The sequence below is a fragment of the Phocoena sinus genome, chromosome 16, assembly GCF_008692025.1.
Source record: "Phocoena sinus isolate mPhoSin1 chromosome 16, mPhoSin1.pri, whole genome shotgun sequence".
Taxonomy (NCBI): domain Eukaryota; kingdom Metazoa; phylum Chordata; class Mammalia; order Artiodactyla; family Phocoenidae; genus Phocoena; species Phocoena sinus.
In genome coordinates this window covers 20,484,849-20,495,411 of record NC_045778.1, presented here as the reverse complement: position 1 = coordinate 20,495,411, position 10,563 = coordinate 20,484,849, and the positions used below count along the sequence as shown (strand labels likewise).

Below are 10,563 nucleotides of genomic sequence, written 5' to 3'. Positions count from 1 at the left end.
TAAAGCCAATTAAATCTTTAAAATCTACTCAGTTGAATTTTGTTTTTTAATACTGTATTATTTCCTGTGTATCTGTCTGTGTTTGAAATAGTGATTTAATTTTAAATGCAACTATGTATTAAACTATATACATATAGAACAGGAAAGAAATAGATAAAGTGATAAAGTTGGTGTGTTAAGGTGCTCAGTTATGAATAATTATTTTTATTTTCTGTTTTCCAAGTTTTATGTAAGGCAGGGTCCTGGCTATCTCCATTTCCCCCTTCAGACCCACTCTCTGTCCTGTTTTCAGCTGCAGAGACTGATCAGTGGCGTTTGGCCAATGGGGAGGCCCAGTCAGAGAGTAGAGGGAGGGAGAAGAGTGAGCAGGTCCAGCCCTCTCCCTGCAGGATCACCGTGCACGACTCCTCTGGAGCAGCCCTCTCCTCAGAACTCTCTTCTGGGTTCCGGTGGCCACTCCGCCTCCTTATAAAAGGCACAACGTGAGAACTGTGAGTTTCAGTTTTACTTGGGGACTTACTGAGGACTACAGCCTGGGGGACAACCTGTCAGAGAGCTCTGAGGAACTGCTTTGAAGAGGTAAGGGGAGAGGCCAGTATATATGTGATTTTGGCTAAGGAGTAGGTACAACTCAGCACACATCTCAGTAGAAGGTTGCTGCTAGTCATGGGGAACAGATATCTCAGTTAATTATTTTTGTGCTTTTCTAAGTATGGGAAGATGCAAGAATCCGGGTTCATAAAATTTTTTCCTGAAATATAACTATCTAAGGGCCTGTTTTGCCTGTTTTCCCAAAGCACAGAGTGCCTCATCCTGTCCTGAGTCCTGAATTCCTTTCAGGGTGTCCTTGTAGGTCAGTGACTGCAGTGGCTACTGACTTAATCCTTGTAGAACGGGATGGCAAGGGACATTCTTTATTTGCACCACTTCGCTGTCCCTTGTGGTTTTTCTATACCCTCTCCATACCTTTGAAAATAGTCTTTTTTACTAAACCCATATAGAATTGCCATAAATTGAGTGTGCCTTCTGTTTCTTGCTGAGATACTTACTGATACTCTATTAAGCATGCCCTTTTATTTTCTGTATTTCTGAGGCTTTGACATCTACGACCTTACTAACCCTGGAGAGACTGTCCCTCCCAGGCTAGCCAATTCCTGGAGACAGTAAGCATCTCACCTGCAGGCATGCCTCTCACCTGCAGTTCATGCAAATGAACCAACCCTCAGCCCACACCCCTACCAACTCAGGGCCACTATTCCCAGGTCTTCATCACTCCAGGGCCAGATACCAGGCAACTAGGAACAACCCTTATATACCCAAGAGCCTGCTGAAATCATTCAAACTAGCCAATCCTAAACCTATTTACCCTGCCTCACCAGCTCCTTCTCACAGAAACCAAAGTAGAGACTAGCCCACATTTCCCCCTTGCTTCCTCTACTCTGGGCAGACCCAGAGCTTCCCAGCATTGCCCCACCCCCATCCCCAATGGCTTGGTATGACTCCTCCCTTTGGTGACTGTTGCCAACTAAAAATTGTCACTTGCCATCTGCCTTTGCAAGGATTAGGTCATAAGCCACTGCAATTGCTGAGCTTCAACATACCCTGAAAGGAGTTCAGGAATGAGGCACTCTGTGCTCTGGGAAAAACTGGCAGAATAGGCATGCAGATAGTTAGATATTTTCAGATTTTATGAGCCCAATTTCCTGCATCTTCTCAAATCTAGAAAAGCACTAAAATCATTAATGGAGACATTTGCTCCTCATAACTAGCAACAACCTTCTGCTTAGATGCGTGCTTGACTACACGTATCTCCCTTCACTAAACTCATGTATAATATTGATCTTCCCCTTGCCCTCTTTGGAGCCGTACCTCAGGGCTCTCTGAGAGGCTGTCTCCCAGCCCAGAGTCCTCATTTGGCCCCCAATAAAACAATTTCACGACTCTCACCTTGTGCATTTCTTTTCAGTCAACACTGCAAATAACAAATTATCTTTTCAGTGGTAATCTCCGGATCTGTTGTTCTCACCATACCTGAATAATAAAACCTACATTTTAGAACAGATATAAGCATTTTGATACTTTTATCATTTTTTTCAAATATAATACCCACCAGAACCTGTGACATTGCAGAAGAGTCATAACTGGGAAATGTTATAGCTATGTGGTGGGCTTTAGCAGAAAAGATGTGTTTAAAAAAAAGAGGCCCCTTGGGCTTCCCTGATGGCGCAGTGGTTGAGAGTCCGCCTGCCGATGCAGGGAACATGGGTTCGTGCCCCGGTCTGGGGAGATCCCACATGCCGTAGAGCGGCTGGGCCCGTGAGCCATGGCCGCTGAGCCTGCGTGTCCGGAGCCTGTGCTCCTCAACGGGAGAGGCCATAACAGTGAGAGGCCCGTGTACCGCAAAAAAAAAAAAAAAAAAAAAGGCTCTAAATGAAGTCATTTGCCCCTGAAACAGCAAGACTTAATTGCAGTTTCAACTCCTCCCAGAAATGTGTCCTTTTAAACAGTCAATCTGAAATTTCCTCATCAGCCGTACTGAGGTAACCTGTGTGACAAAGACTCCTACCGTTCCCTTCCCCGCAAAGAAGTCAGCCTGGACTGAAACAATCTTTTCTTTTGCTATTACCTTTTTGTCCCACCCCATTCTGCCTGTAAAAACCTTCCATTTTTGTACAACGTCTCAGAGCCTTTCTATTTACTAGATGGGATGCTGCCTGATTCAAGAATTGTTGAAGAAAGCCACTTAGATCTTCAAATTTACGCAGTTGAATTTTTTTTTTTTTTTTGCGGTGCGCGGGCCTCTCACTGCTGCGGCCCCTCCCGTTGCGGAGCACAGGCTTCAGACGCGCAGGCTCAGTGGCCATGGCTCACGGGCCCAGCCGCTCTGCGGCACGTGGGATCTTCGCGGACCGGGGCACGAACCCGTGTGCCCTGCATTGGCAGGCGGACCCTCAACCACTGCGCTACCAGGGAAGCCCGAATTTTGGTTTTTGACAGATGAAAACCTCTCCTTATTTCCTCAATAGCCAAATATTCCCCTCAATGAGAATGCTATAGTAATAGTAACAGATAATAAAAAAGAGCAACTAAAAAATTGAAATATGAAGATATAGCCTAGTCAGTGGCAGGTTGGGTGTTTTATAGAGACAATCTTGAGGAAAATGGTTAGAGGTTTTTTTTTTTAACGAAGCTTAAAAAGCATTGGGGATAAAAACAAAGAATAATTTAGAAAGATGTACTACTTGAAGGTGGTGCGGATGTATTAATACATGTTAGAAACGAGTGGCCGGGAAGCATCAATCTGCCTGAACTGTGGTCGTTTTTCAAGCCTGGATGAACGTGAAGCAAAATCAAATTGTCACAAGTAGATTTGAACGATATATTGGCAAATTTTCATGGCCAAAGCAAGAACAGGAAAAGCAATAGATAAGAGTGTCTCTGAACCTCTTTGCCAGCATTTAAGGAATAAATTTGTTTCTACAGTGAATCCACCCTCAAGTCAGTCTTGCAAAGTAGTTGGGACTGTGCCATGATATTAATGTAGGTACTGAAAAAAATTCCTCAAGTCATCCATCTTACCCCTGAAAGTTTCTACAAGTAGAAACAGGAGCTGAGAGTGGGTCTGGTGGACCTCTCATCACTCCCTTGCTGTACAAATAACCATGGTCATTCTGTAGGGAAGGTTCAGACCTGCATTCTTTGTAACTCCAGACTTTATTGTCCTTTTTATGAGCCAGAGGCAGTGAGCACTGTCCCCAGAGAGCACTGAGTTAGCAGAGACTGTGGTCACAGAAATTACTCTTGGAGCATCTTGAATTGTTAATAAAAATTCCAGGAAGCCCAGTAATTACTGGGTACAGTATGGAGCTAAGCAGAGGAGAGGGGAAACAGAAGGGGGAAGGGAAGGGAAAATTTCCAAGAATTGACTCATTTGAGATGTCAGAAGATAAATGAGTACTTTTACTTCTAGCCCTTCCTTTCCCCTGGAAATGGAATAGATTAGCAGAGTGGAGGCTTCCCCTTTCTTTCTAGGGTATTTGTGTAGACTATACCTTTTTTTTTAAAATTTATTTTTCAACTTTATTGAGGTTAGACTATGTTTTTAGAACTGTTTGATTTCTTGAAGCCAATTCCTGTTACTTGCACAAAGGGCTGATCGCTTTCTCTCAATTGTACATGAAAATGGATAACTGGGATTAAGATCCCTCCTTTAGAAAATGTCATATATACAAGATTTTCTTCGAAGCACTCTTTTCTTTTTTTATTTGGCAAAATCAAAAGATTGGAAACAACTTTAATGGTCATCACTAAGGATTTGGCACAGATGTAAAAAACAAACTTATGGTTACCAGAGGGGAAAGGGCAGGGGGAGGGGTAAACTGGGAGACTGGGATTGACATATAGCACTACTATATAGAAAATAGATAACGAAAAAAGACCTACTGTATAGCACAGGGAACTCTACTCAATACTCTATAATGACCTATATAGAAAAAGAATCTAAAGAAGAGTGGGTATATGTATATGTATAACTGATTCACTTTGCTGTGAAGGTTCTGGGTCATTCTGATGTATTGAGAGGAAATGATCTTAAAAAGCATTCACTCCCAATTTTGTCTCATGCATATATTACTGATGTCCTTTCTTGATATCTTTATGTTAATGGAAATTGCAAGATATCATAGATACGTATAAACTGGAAAGAACGAGTAAAATGTTAACCAGCCTCTTAACAATGTCCCAAATAATTGTATCTTAACAATTATAACTTGGAAAAACTTTTTTTTATTATACTGGGAAGAGTCCTGTAGAACAGGGATTGGTGAACTACAGCCCGTGGGCCAAATCCAGCCTTCTGCCTGCTTGTGTAAATAAAGTTTTGTTGGAACTTGGCCACACTCATTTGTTTATGGCTTCTTTCATGTTACAAAGGCAAAGTTGAGTAGTTGCAACAGAAACCACATGACCTGCAAAGCCTGAAATATCTACTAGCTGACCTTTCATAGAAAATGTTTGCTGATCTCTGTAGTAGAGGTGTGTACCAAAAAGTATGGCATTTCTGTGCTCCAACATCCTAATACACGTTATTTCAAAACACTGACAGTCTTCCTCCACTGATGTATGTATCTTAACATCTGGAAGATAAATACTTTTTGGATGGACACTGTGTATACTTATCTTATGTGGTGTCAGGTGAAATATGTCTACAAGTCCCTCGCTGGACAAATACTCTGAGAATCTTGTCTCAAATGAATATGTTTGGGAGGGAAACATATCCCCCAAAAGTGTTTGGGAATAAATGTGATATGAAAGAACAAAGGGCTCTGAGATCCCTGGAATGGGACCTGGGATTGATGAACTGACCAGGCGGGGGCTGTGCCCTACCTCAGTACCTCAGTGAGAATCTTACCAATCCCTGACTCTTCTCTTTCCCTGACCTCAGGCAGCAGAAAGCGTCAAGAGCATGAAGCCCATGGGCCACGTTCTCTGTCACTGGAGTCTTCGGAATGGCCTAGAGATACCAATGGAGACCTGGCTTTGCTCACTCATGCCTCCCCTGGCAGCCCAGTACCAGGCAAAGCAACTAAGGTAAATCTAAGTCCATCCCATCCACTCTTCTAGGCCTCAGAATCTAGTCCATGAAAGAGTGTCCCCAGACCTAGGACTAATGAGTAGAAGTGGGAGAGAGTGGGAAGGAAAAAGAAATAACTAATTTCCTGTGACATCCAGTTTACTAGCTTGGGTGAGCTTGTCTGATTAACTTCATGTAGATTGGGAAGAAAAGTAGTCATTAGAACAAGAGCTGAAAGTTCTAAGTTTTCTCCATCAGTGCTTCAGACAGAAAAAAGTCATCTGTTTTGTCTGAAAATTACAGTGTCAGAGGGTCTGTCACTCTAACCCCTGCAGGAGCTAAGACTTAGGTATCATCGTTAGTTGTTTGCATTCTAGCATTTAGAGAGAGCCTAAGACCATGTTCTTGGGGACATGGGCACACTGGGGAGCAGTTTCTCCAAAGGTGGGCATGGGGGGCTTGTGAAGGCATAACAGCCGATGTGAAGGATTACTTATGAAAGAAGTTTTGTCTTAAAACAAGTGTGACATGAGAGGTGATGTTGATTTAGACTGGGTGGTGGTGGTAGATTTGGAACAAAGTGGATTCTGAGAATATTTAGGGGTAAACTCAGTGGCACTTGGGTTGGATAGGAAATGAGGTGAGGAACAGCAAGTATCAGGATGATTCCAAGTGGGTGTGTCCTGCTCTGTGGCAGGAGATGCTACAAACTGGAAGAACATGGAGAAGGACTTGGATTTGGAAGGGAGGGATGGTTACGAGTTCAGTATTTGCCTTCAGATCAACTGATTACAATTTACAAAAAATTCCCTTCGGTCCATCTACACTGAAAACCTTTTTGAACCCTGATTGGGAAGTTGCAGGATTAATCCTTTATTAATAGAAGTGGGTAGAGAAATATTTGGTGGGGCAGGAGACTTTGGTATCACATTTATAACCTCCTCTGCCTTCTAAGGGTAGCTCTTTGATTGCTGGGCACACTGATGCCAATGCACAGGGACATGGCTGAATTACTCTGTATCCTAAAAGAATGAAAAAGCTGGGGTCTTGAGGGAAAATCCTCAAGGTCATGCACCATGTGCAGTTGGGTTGGAAAAGGCAGGCTCCAGGGGATGTACAGGAGAGTGAAGGGGCTGGGGGACTTGGATGAAGAGAAATGTTGAGGTTGTTTCCTCTGAGGAGTGCACTGCAGAACCTCTTCCATATCTCCTCTCTAAAGTCTTTGGTGGATGTTCCTTTGCTCCCCATGGAGAGAGCTGACATTCAGGTTACACGGCAGCCAGGGTGAAAGTGAACCACTCTCAGGGAGATGGGCATGGGGGGTGACCAGAGAGACGGAGGTCTGTATGCACTTACCTCCTGGTTCAATCTGCTCTTTCAGTGCTAGAAGACAAGGGAACAGAAGAAAAATAAAAAGAACGCAAGGAAAAAATAAGGAAAGGGAAGGCAATGGAAAGGGAAGGAGAAGAGGATATTGTATATTAAATTAACTCATGCTAAGGGCAAAGGTTAGTGACTTTCAAAAGGAGGATAGCAAGTTGGCTTCCTCCCCCGCCCATTTTCTGGGGGTATTCTAGGGATTGAGTGTGGATTTGTGTGCTGATTCAGGTATTTATTCATTCCTTCGTTAAAGATTTATCGAGTACCTTTTCTATGTGAGGCAGGGGTACAAAGATAAGAGACACGGTCCCTTTTTATGTTTGCAGGAAATTTACTATTTAGCGGGAAGAGAGGCAAACAGGCAGAAATAGATCAATGTGAGCCTTGCTACAATAAGTAGCAAGAATAAAAGAATAAAAATGGGGCTTCTGGGTCAACCCTGGAAATTGCAGGAACGCTTTACTGAGAAGGTGGAAGAAAGGACATGAATTTTCCCAGCAGGTGATAGTGGGGTGAAGAGGGAAGCTATATCTGATATTTGGAAGAAAATAAATTGACTGGGGCTGATTTAAGCAGAATAATTACTGGAAGGATATTAAATAGTTCACAGAATTGCCAGGAGGGCTGAAGCCACTTTTGGAAAATGGGACAGGAGTAAGTTAGGCTAGGCAAAGCCCAAGATCAAGGCAGAATGACGCCACAGAGCAAGTTGGGTACAAACACTACTGTCGCCGCTGCTGAACAATTGTAAACCCCAGTTGCAGCCCTGGTGCTGCTGCCCTTAGCAATCCCTGCAGCTGCCACTATGGCCTCTGCTCACCACCAGGGTGGATCCTTACCCTCCCTGCTTCTTTGCATTAATCTCTCTGATTGAAAGTTGCGGGTGGGCACATCTGATTGATTGGGCCTAGGTCACATGCTGCCTCCCTAGTGGCAAGGGAGTCTGGGAAGCTAATAAGTGGCTTTTTTCAGCTTCTGTGATGGAGATGGGGGAAGGGGGAGCAAGGATGAATTAGAGTCTTACATGTAGATTCAAAAAGAGAGCCAGTCCTCTAACTAGGAAGGGAATTCAAATGATAGGCAGTCCTCTTCTCCAAAGGAAGGGAGAAAGTGTTAAGGCAAAAGAAGGATTACGTACAGGTAATTGTATGTGAACGTGTAAAAAGGTTCAAAGGCATGAGCCATCATACAGTGCTGGGAGGCCTTCTAATAAAATGAGATGGGAGAGAAGAAAGGGAAGGCTGGGAAGGTAGACAGGGGACTTATTTTGAAGACCTTTTGACTTTCCTGTGAGAAGAGTGTGGAAGATACATTTGGTTGCCCACTCAGTACCCATCCATCTTTCTTCCTTACCAGTGGAATTCTAATTTTGACTTAGGTAGCAATACACTCAGCTAAAAACACTTACTTCACTAGAATTCCTTGTAGCTAGTGGTAGCCATGTTACACAGTGCACGTAAATGACATATAAACTGAGGGGTATTGTCTCTCCCCTTTCGAGCTGAATACTGATGTGAGGTCTGGAGATTTGGCAACCATCTTAGGACAATGAGACAACAAGCAGGGGATGAGGCCTATGCATTAAAAATGGCAAGCAGAAAGCTGGAAAGAGCCCTGTTCCCTGTTCCATCTGAGAATTGCCTGTTCCCAGATTTCTTGAGACAAACCCCTTATGTATTTAAGCCACTAGAGTTAGATTTTTCTGTTAATTACTGCTGAATGTGATCCTGACTGAAAAAGGGAAGGAAATCAGCTACGAAACTAGTACAGTCATTTATAAGTGACTTGAATGGGGGCAGAAGAGGAGGGGATTGGGCAGAGAGGAGGGACTGAAGATGTGAATGTGGTGAATGTGTATGCTCAGTCAAGTCTCAAATGGGATGGGGGCTGTGTGGATGGAATCTACTTCAGGTACCACAGAAAGCTATCCATAGCCTTAAGGTGTTAGGGAGCTCCATAAGAACACCTGGAAAGCATGGAGTGGGAGGGAGATTGTGAAAGTGGGCGAAGGGAGCAGAAAGGGGATGTGCAGGGTCTCAAAGACTAACCTCATGATTTCCTTTTATTACTAAAAAAAATACTGGATCAATATACACATTTTAGAAAACTCAGTTAAGCAAAAAACTATCTGTTAAGAAAATTAAAATCCCCCAAATCCCACCACCCAGAGTTAATAATTACTGCTAACATTTTGGTTATTTCTTTCCAGCCCCCATTCACTCTCTCTTTTTTTCTGCCATTGTTGCCACATAAACGGTTATATAACTGAATTGTTTAACAAAAATGTGATCATAATATATACTGTTTTCCAACCTGTTCGACTTTTTGCATTTAGCAATGTATTGGGAAAGTCTTCCCATGTCATTAATATCATTTTAGTGGTTACATGCAGTGTTCCATCATGTGGATCTACCTATCATACTTTAGAAGTTGAACTTTTAAAAGTTTTTATTATCTCCCATTTCACACCACTTTTGGATGTGGTGGGGGAACCGTTGAAGGTGATTCTGGGATGGAAGGAGAGGTAGCATTAGCCTTGCCATCAGTTTTAATGAGATGATATCTTGTTCTGGCTGTGATAGCCTGAAAATTCCCGCCAATATTTATCTTCATTTTATTTTTATTTTGTGAACAAGGAACAAGATTCTAAAACCGTTAGTTACTATTTAGTATAAAGGGAATAAAGGCTATTCCCACTAGCGTAAACAGTGTATGTTTACAGCACTGACATTTACTGGCTTTTCTTTGAGACATTTAACTTCTCTGCAGTCGGGCCATTTAGCGGGCAGATAGGGGAAATACAGGCGTAAGAGTACGGATTATCGTATGACAGCATCTGTTGGAAGTGGGTAAAAAAAGCTTCATCCTTTTCCGCAGCGAGCAGGGTTCGAACCTGCGCGGGGAGACCCCATTGGATTTCAAGTCCAACGCCTTAACCACTCGGCCATCGCTGCCACGGGGTGGAACAGAAGGCGGAAATACTTTAGTGTTAAAACAACTGGGCACATGCGCACCAGCCTCACAAGTGGGCGGGGCTTACAACCTCCGCGAGCTCTGCTGTGTGAGAGGTGGCTGAGGCTGACTGCCCAAATTGCGGGAATTACCTTGTGAACTGCGAGGAAATAATAGAAACTCCCTTAAGTAGTTTAAGTAAACGCCTTTAAAGGCGAGTCTTAGAAGCCCTTCCGTGCGCTCGGAAAATCGAAAGTCGCAACCCTGCTTGGCTTCTGGTCTCTGACCTGGTTTTTGCTCTCCCGCTTCCTCACTACGTCACCGAGAAAACTGTGAAACAAAGATTCGTCTCGCTCAGTGCTCCGGGCCCGCGCCCTGGAAAGTTTCTGCGTCTCCAGCTGCGTTTGCCGCGTAGGTCGCGTCGAGCTCTCCTCCGAGAGGGAGGTGTGAGTGAAGGCGTGAGGAGTCGGCCGCTGCCCGTGGGCTCGCTTCTCGCAGGCTCCTGCTCATTCAGTCTTTCATTCTTCTCCCCACGATGACTCCCTCGTTGCTGAGCCCTACTGGAAGAAATCGTGTCCCGAGTGTTTCCCAAGCTTTCTCAAGTGATGGGGAGACTTGCAGGTGGTTTGAGAACAAAGTTCTGTGCATTAGGTCTGCAT

At 43.7% G+C, this 10,563-nt stretch overlaps 1 non-coding gene across 1 annotated transcript; it reads right to left on the bottom strand.

Annotated features, from left to right (window-relative positions):
• Positions 1-9,824: 9,824 nt before the first annotated feature.
• On the bottom strand, positions 9,825-9,906 carry TRNAS-UGA. The gene has a single exon. It is a non-coding gene; the product is annotated as a tRNA-Ser (tRNA).
• Positions 9,907-10,563: the final 657 nt, after the last annotated feature.